The 8244-nt window shown below is 43.9% G+C and overlaps 1 non-coding gene across 1 annotated transcript; it reads left to right on the top strand.

Annotated features, from left to right (window-relative positions):
* Positions 1-7685: 7685 nt before the first annotated feature.
* trnar-ccu (transfer RNA arginine (anticodon CCU)) lies at positions 7686-7758 on the top strand. The gene has a single exon. It is a non-coding gene; the product is annotated as a tRNA-Arg (tRNA).
* The last annotated feature ends 486 nt before the right edge of the window (positions 7759-8244 follow it).

Below are 8244 nucleotides of genomic sequence, written 5' to 3' on the forward strand. Positions count from 1 at the left end.
ATTCTGGTTCGTTACACAATACCAGATCCAGAATCGCCTTATCCCTGGTCGACTCCAGCACCAGCTGCTCTAAAAATCCATCTCTGAGGCACTCCACAAAGTCTCTTTCTTGAGGCCCGATACCATCCTGATTTACCCAGTCTACCTGCATGTTAAAGTCCCCCATAACAACTGTAGTAACATCTTTGCGACAAGCCAATTTCAGCTCCTGATTCAACTTACCTCCAACATCCAGACTACATTTTTGGGGGCCTGTAGATGACTCCCATGAGGGTCTTTTTACCCTTAGTGTTTCGAAGCTCTATCCACACTGACTCTACATCCCCTGACTCTAGGTCCCCCCGCGCAAGGGACTGAATATCCTCCCTTACCAACAAGGCCACCCCACCCCCTCTGCCCGTCAGTCTATCCTTACGATAACACGTGTAGCCTTGAATATTCATTTCCCAGGCCCTGTCCCCATGAAGCCACGTCTCAGTTATCCTCAGTTATCGTATCTGCCACTTTCCAAAAGAGCCTCAAGCTCATCCACCTTGTGTCTAATGCTTCGCGCATTCATGTATAGAATTTTTAATTTGTTACTGCTCTCACTTCACTTAGAAATTGAAAGTACACATCTCAACCGCCACCAAACACAGTTTAAACCGGATTATTACCAATCGGGAAAACAAGGAAAAGAAAGCTCCAACTGGACTTCCTCGGTTTTTTTAAAAAAAACAAAGACATAACCAAACAACACTATTTGTAGATACTAAATTGTTCAGATTCGGTTAATTTGTCCACAAAGTCTCTTGCCTTCTCCGATGTATCAAAGAGATGTACGGATCCATGTAAGGTTATCGGAGCACCGCCGGATACCTCAGAGAGTACTGGATCCCAAACTCCCTCAGTCTTCTCTTGGCAGAAACATTATCCGTCAGGGGGCGGGAAGTAAACAGCCAGGGCTGACAAAGGAAGTCAGGAAATGTATCATAGGGAAAGAGAGAGCCTACAAAGTGGCCAAGAGCACTGGGAAATCAGAAGATTGGGAAGACGACAAAAACAAACAGAGGATAACAAAGACATAGAAATAGGAAGGAGAGGATCAAATATGAAGGTAAGCTAGCCAGTAATATTAGAAATGATTGTTAAAGTTTCTTTCAATACATAAGAAACAAATGAGAGGCAAAAGTAGAAATTGGGCCATTCCAAATTGATGCAGGACGGTTCGTGAAGGGAGATAAGGAAATGGCTGAAGAACTTGGTAAATACTTTGTGTCAATCTTCACAGTGGAAGACATGAGCATTATCCTAACAATTAAGGAGCATCAGGGGGCAGATTTGAATATGGTAGCCATTACAAAAGAGGAAGTGCTAGAAAAGTTAAAAGGTCTAAAAATTGATAAATCTCCCGGCCCTGATGGTCTCCATCCTAGAGTTCTGAGGGAGGTGGCTGAGGAAATAGTAGAGGCTATTTTTAATCTTTCAAAAATCACTGTAGTCAGGGAAATTCCCAGATAATTGGAAAAACACTGTTGTAAACCCCTTGTTCAAGAAAAGATCAAGATAAATGATGAAAAATTATGGGCCGGTTAGCCTAACCTCGGTTGTAGGTTAAATTCTAGGATCCATCATTAAGGATGAGATTTCTAAATACTTGGAAGTGCAGGGTTGGATTAGAACAAGTCAGCATGGATTTAGTAAGGGGAGGTCATGCCTGACAAACCTGTTAGAATTGTTTGAAGAGGTAACAAGTAGGTTAGACCAGGGAAACCCAGTGGATGTTATCTACCTAGATTTCCAAAAGGCATTTGATAAGGTGCCTCACGGGAGACTGCTGAGTAAGGTGACGGTCCATGGTGTTCGATGTGAGCTACAGGCATGGATTGGGAATTGGCTATCTGACAGAAGGCAGAGAGTTGGGATAAAGGGTTCTTTCTTGGAATGGCAGCTGGTGACAAGTGGTGTCCCGTAGGGTTCAGTGTTGGGGCAACAGCTGTTCACTTTATATATTAATGATCTGGATGAAGGGACTGGGGGACATTCTGGCGAAGTTCACCGATGATGCAAAGTTCAGCAGACAAGCAGGTCGTTCTGAGGAGGTGGGGAGGCTGCAGAAAGATTTAGACAGTTTAGGAGAGTGGTCCAGGAAATGGCTGATGAAATTCAACCTGAGCAAATGCTCGGACTTGCACTTTGGAAAAAGGAATACAGGCATGGACTATTTTTTAAACAGGAGAAAATTCATAAAGCCAAAGTACAAAGGGATCTGGGAATGATAGTCCAGGAATCTCTAAAGGTTGACTTGAAGGTTGAGTCCGTGGTTAAGAAAACAAATGTAATGTTACAATTTATCTCAAGAGGGTTGGAATGTAAAAGCAGCGATGTCCTTCTGAGACTTTATAAAGCTCTGGTTAGGCCCCATTTGAAATACTGTATCCAATTTTGGGCTCCACACCTCAGGAGGGACATACTGGCACTGGAGCATGTCCAGCGGAGATTCACACAGATGATCCCTGGAATGGGAGGCTTAACATACAATGAACAGCTGAGGATCCTGGGATTGTATTGATTAGAGTTTAGAAGGTTGAGGGGAGATCTAATGCAAATTTACTAGATAATGCATGGCTTAGAAAGGGTGGATGCTGGGAATGTGTTTCCATCAGGACCCATTGGCACAGCCTGAGAATTAGAGGGGGGTCAATTTAGAACGGAAATGAGGAGACATTTCTTCAGGCAGAGAGTGGTGGGCCTGTGGAATTCATTGCCGTGGAGCGCAGCATTGGCCAGGACGTTAATTGTCTTCAGGGCAGAGATTGATAAATTCTTGATCGCGCAAGGAATTAAGGGTGAACGATGAGAGTGCCACGAAGTGGCGTTGAAATGCCCATCATTCACGATTGAATCGGGGGGTGGACCCGATGGGCTGAATGGCCTTACTTCCATTCCTATGTCTTAGGCTCATCGTCGTAAGGTTTTCTTTTCTGGTTTACCACCGCTGAGAAGTCCTGGAAAGGCATGAGCTTAGAGCCCTCGTAAATTAGGGCCTTCAGATCCTTCCCCTGGATTAGACTACCTACAGTGTGGAAACAGGTAACACTATGGGCAATTTAACATGGCCAATTCACCTTTGTACTGTGGGAGGAAACCAGAGCAATGTGCAAACTCCACACAGGCAGTTATCTAAGGCTGGAATTGAACCTGGGACCCTCGTAGTGTGAGGCAGCAGTGCTAACCACTGAGTCACCTGATTCTGGGAGCTGCCACAATTCTCTCCGTAGCTCTGTAGTTCATGCAGTTTTTGAGCAAAGTAAAATGTAGTTCTGCAAATACAAATTCACCCCACAAATTTATATGTGCTTGTGTGTGTGTGTGTGTGTGTGTGTGTGTGTGTGTGTGTGTGCGCGGGTGCGTGATGTGCACGCGTGCGTGCGTGTGTGTGTGTGAGTGTATATATGTGTGTGTGCGCGTCTGTGTGTGTGCGTGTGTGTGCGCGTGCGTGTATGTGTGCGTGTGTGTGTGCGCGTGTGTGTGTGCGTGCGTGCATGTGTGCGTGTGTTTGTGCATGTGTATGTGCGTGTGTGTGTGCGCGCGCGTGCATGTGTGTATATGGGGTGGGGGGGTGGTGCTGTTCTGAGTGTCAACAGACAGGAGTGTTCCCTCCCAGTCAGAGAACACTTCAGCAATTCGGGACATTCGACCTCGGACCTTCCTCCAAGGGGGACTTCGGGACAGGCAACAATGAAAAGTGGCCGAGCAGAGGCTGATCACCAAGTTTGGTAACAATGGAGATGGCCTCAACTGGGACATTACAGGTGACCCCATTCAACTACACACACACACACACACACACACACACACACACACACATACACACACACACTCAGAAACACAGACACACACACATACACATACACACATACACATACACACACAGACATACGCACACACACTTACATACACACACTCAGAAACACAGACACACACACATACACATACACGCACACACATACACACACACACTCAGAAACACAGACACACATACACATACACACACACTTACATACACACAGATGCACACACACACATACACACACACATTCACACACATGCACATACACACACATATACACATACACATAAACACACACACATACGCACACACACTTGCATACACACACACATACACATACACACATATACATACACACATGCACATACACACACATATACACATACACATAAACACACACACATACACATGCACACCCACATACACACACATACATACACACACACATACACACACCCCTACACATACACACACACATACACACCCGCACACACACCCACATGCACACATATACACACACATACACACATATACACACACACAAACACACACATACACATACACACGCGTGCACATAAACAGATATACACACACACATACACACACAAACACACATGCACATACACACACAAACACGCATCCACATAAACACACATATGCACATACATATACACACATATACATGCACACATGTACACACACCCATACACACACATACACATACACACATACACACACATACACATATACACACTTACACATACGCACACATACACACACATACACGCACACACACATACGCATACACACATATATATGCACACATAAGCATACCTACACGCACACACACACACACACGTGCACACACATACACACACAAATACACACATATACACACACAAACACACATATACACGCACATACACACACACACAAACACGTATATATATACACACACACATAAACACATACACATAAACACATACACAAACACACATATACACACACACATAAACACATACACATAAACACACACACAAACACACATAAACACACACACATACACACACACACCCACATACACACACATACAGATACACACACACATACACATACACACACATACACACCCACACACACATACACACACAAACACACACATATACATACACATTAACACATGCACATACACACACATACATACACATACACGCACACTCTTATACACATACAAACTCATATATACACACTCAAACATACATACACACACACACCCACACACACATCCACACACATACGTATACACACACATACACACACAAACACACACATACACACACACATATACACACATATACACACACATACACACACACAAACATACACATAGACACAGACACGCACACACATACAAACACACGCACATGCACACACATAAACACATACATAAACACACACCTACACATATACACATGCACTCCCACATACACACACATGCACATACACACACATACATACACACACATACACATACACAGACACATACACACATACATAAACACCCACACTCACACATACACACACATACACACCCACACACACATACACATATACACACACACGTACACACACATACGCACACACACATAGACACACATACACACACATATGCACCCACACGCACATACACAGCCACGCACATACACAGCCGCACACATACACACACATACACATACACACAAACATATACACACCAACACACATATACACACACATATAAATGCACACACACACACCCACACACACATATGCACACACGTATACACACTCATACACACGCACACATATACACACACATACATACATTCACACACACATATACACACGCACATATAAGTTTTTGTGATGAACTTGTACTTACAGAATTATATTTTACTTTGCTCAAAAACTGTATGAATCATCTAAGATGCTGTAAATCTGTTTATTAGATTAATATCAGTCTGACCATTGCGGCACAGACAGCCTCACACAGGGGAGCTCACACCTTCAATACATCATCTGGGCTGACATGACACCAATTGTTAAAGTTCACTTGAGAATGTAAATTTTGATAAAAGTTTTGCAATTTACATATGAAAGAACGAAAACCAACCTGGCCATTCTAAAAGATGAGAGACTTAACAAACAATCCAGGTCTTTCTCAAGATACAATTTCAGTTGCATCACACTGTAAACATTTGCTATAAATTCTGTGTCCTGCAATCTTATTCTCCACAACCACCTGATGAAGGAACAGTGCTCCGATACCTAGTGCTTCCACATGTTCGACTCTAACCTGGTGTTGTGAGATTTTTAAATCTGTCATTCACCCATCTCCTGACGGTTGAGCATACATCTCAAGGTCAGGACAGCAGCCCTCCGCAGGGATACAAATCAACTCCTTCTTTGGTCGCTCCACGATGGATCTCTCTGATGACTGTTCCCGTTCGTTGGTTGGCTCATTGGGATCATTGCTGACATCTTGGAAGAATTCCTGGAGTCTCATTGTTCTGATGAATTCCTCACAACTTTACTCAAGTATTCTTGTTGGTGATGGGGACAAAGGGAGACTAAATTTGATTTGCGTTTCAACTTGATTTTGTGAACAAAGTATTGAAACAGTTTGTAACATCATTTGGAAATGCATACAAAGGTTCTAAATCAGTTGTGTACAGTCTATGCAGAGAGAAAAGAACCAACAAACCATTGGAATATTGACATTTCTCAAACCTTCTGTATCGTTGTGGAAAGAAAGGCATTTTGTACTTGGGCAGGAATCGATCTCTGTTCAGTGTCAGGCACCAAGAGGGTCTGAGAACTGAAAGGACGATGTGATCATTTGTCAGAAAGACCTGAGACTGTGTTGTTTCCCTGTTACACCTTGGCAGCAGCTGCCTGAACCTTTAGTGCGTCCCTCAGTGTGTTGTCACAGATCTGGGAGTGTGCTTGGCTGTCGCACTCATTTGTGGTCAACTGTTTCCAGTGGTCTGCCAATATAGTGCCCTCGTGGCCTAATGGCTATGGCACTGGCCTCTGAAATCTGGGATTTCAGGGATTTCATTTTTCAGCCTGATCTTTGCAGTGGCTGATTTTCATCCCATGTCAACTCCATCTCAATCCAAATTGACTGGATTTTTAAACTACTCTGTTAAAAATCATTGTGCCTGTGTTGAGATCATGGCAAATGCTGTTTAATAGAAACTTTCACAAGGTAATTCCGGGAATTGGGAGATCTTGGGGTTAATTGTCTGAAAGAGACAGCACAGCCACAATGGGCTGAATGCCCGCTAAGATTGTGTTGATTTGTCCTCAATGCAGCTTTTGCAACATCTCCACTTCCTCCTTCCCCAGTAACTGCAAATATCTTGAAAGTGCTGCACAAAATAACATTGAGCCCTTTGCTATTTTCCTGTCTGCTCCATTTTCCTCAGACTTGAGATGTGCAAATTTGGAGTTTGAAGGTGGTAAAAACAGTGACTGCAGATGCTGGAAACCAGATTCTGGATTAGTGGTGCTGGAAGAGCACAGCAGTTCAGACAGCATCCAAGTAGCTTCGAAATCGACATTTCGGGCAAAAGCCCGAACTGCTGTGTTCTTCCAGCATCACTAATCCAGAAAGTTGGAGTTTGGTTGATTTCTCATCGGTCCATTTGGGGAGAAATGGGAGGCGGGATCAATTTATCAAGCAGCCAACAATTTAGCATGAGATGGAAGGGGTAAAAAACAATCAGTGAGCATCTGACACTCAGAAACACACACTATGCGAGGTCAGGGTGCAGTATTTAAAGGCTGCCATTGGCAACCTGCATGTGGGGCCCCAGTGGCCTAATGGATAAGGCACTGGCCTCCTAAGCCAGGGATTGTGGGTTCAAATCCCATCTGGGGTGTCCCTGTGGCTTATCCTCCATTTCTAATCTATTTTGGAAAAATCCCTATCTCTGCATTCAGTTGATGGTCAGTGGTATCCAACATGATCTTGCACAAGATTTTCGGGGATCTGCAGGATTGAATGTTGAAGTTGGTGATCAAGTGGCTGCTGTCTCTGGATCGGGACAATATTCCTGAGAGTGTGGTTAGAGGGGTTGCTTTTGGAAGCCAGCTCTCATCACACTCTCATCAACAAACCAACCCTTCAACACTGATCCCTCCAGAACATCGGATATTACTGACAGAGAATACCCTTGCCAACGTTTATAGGTGCACCATCGACAGCATTCTGTCTGGATGTATCACTACCTGGTTTGGCAACTGCACCATTCAAGATCGGAGACGGTTACAGAGAGTGGTGAACTCGGCCCGGACAATCACAAAGGCCAACCTCCCATCTATAGAATCCATCTCCGTCTTCACTATCCTATTGATCTGTGACTCTA

The sequence above is a fragment of the Chiloscyllium punctatum genome, chromosome 18, assembly GCF_047496795.1.
Source record: "Chiloscyllium punctatum isolate Juve2018m chromosome 18, sChiPun1.3, whole genome shotgun sequence".
In the NCBI taxonomy this organism is placed as follows: Eukaryota; Metazoa; Chordata; class Chondrichthyes; order Orectolobiformes; family Hemiscylliidae; genus Chiloscyllium; species Chiloscyllium punctatum.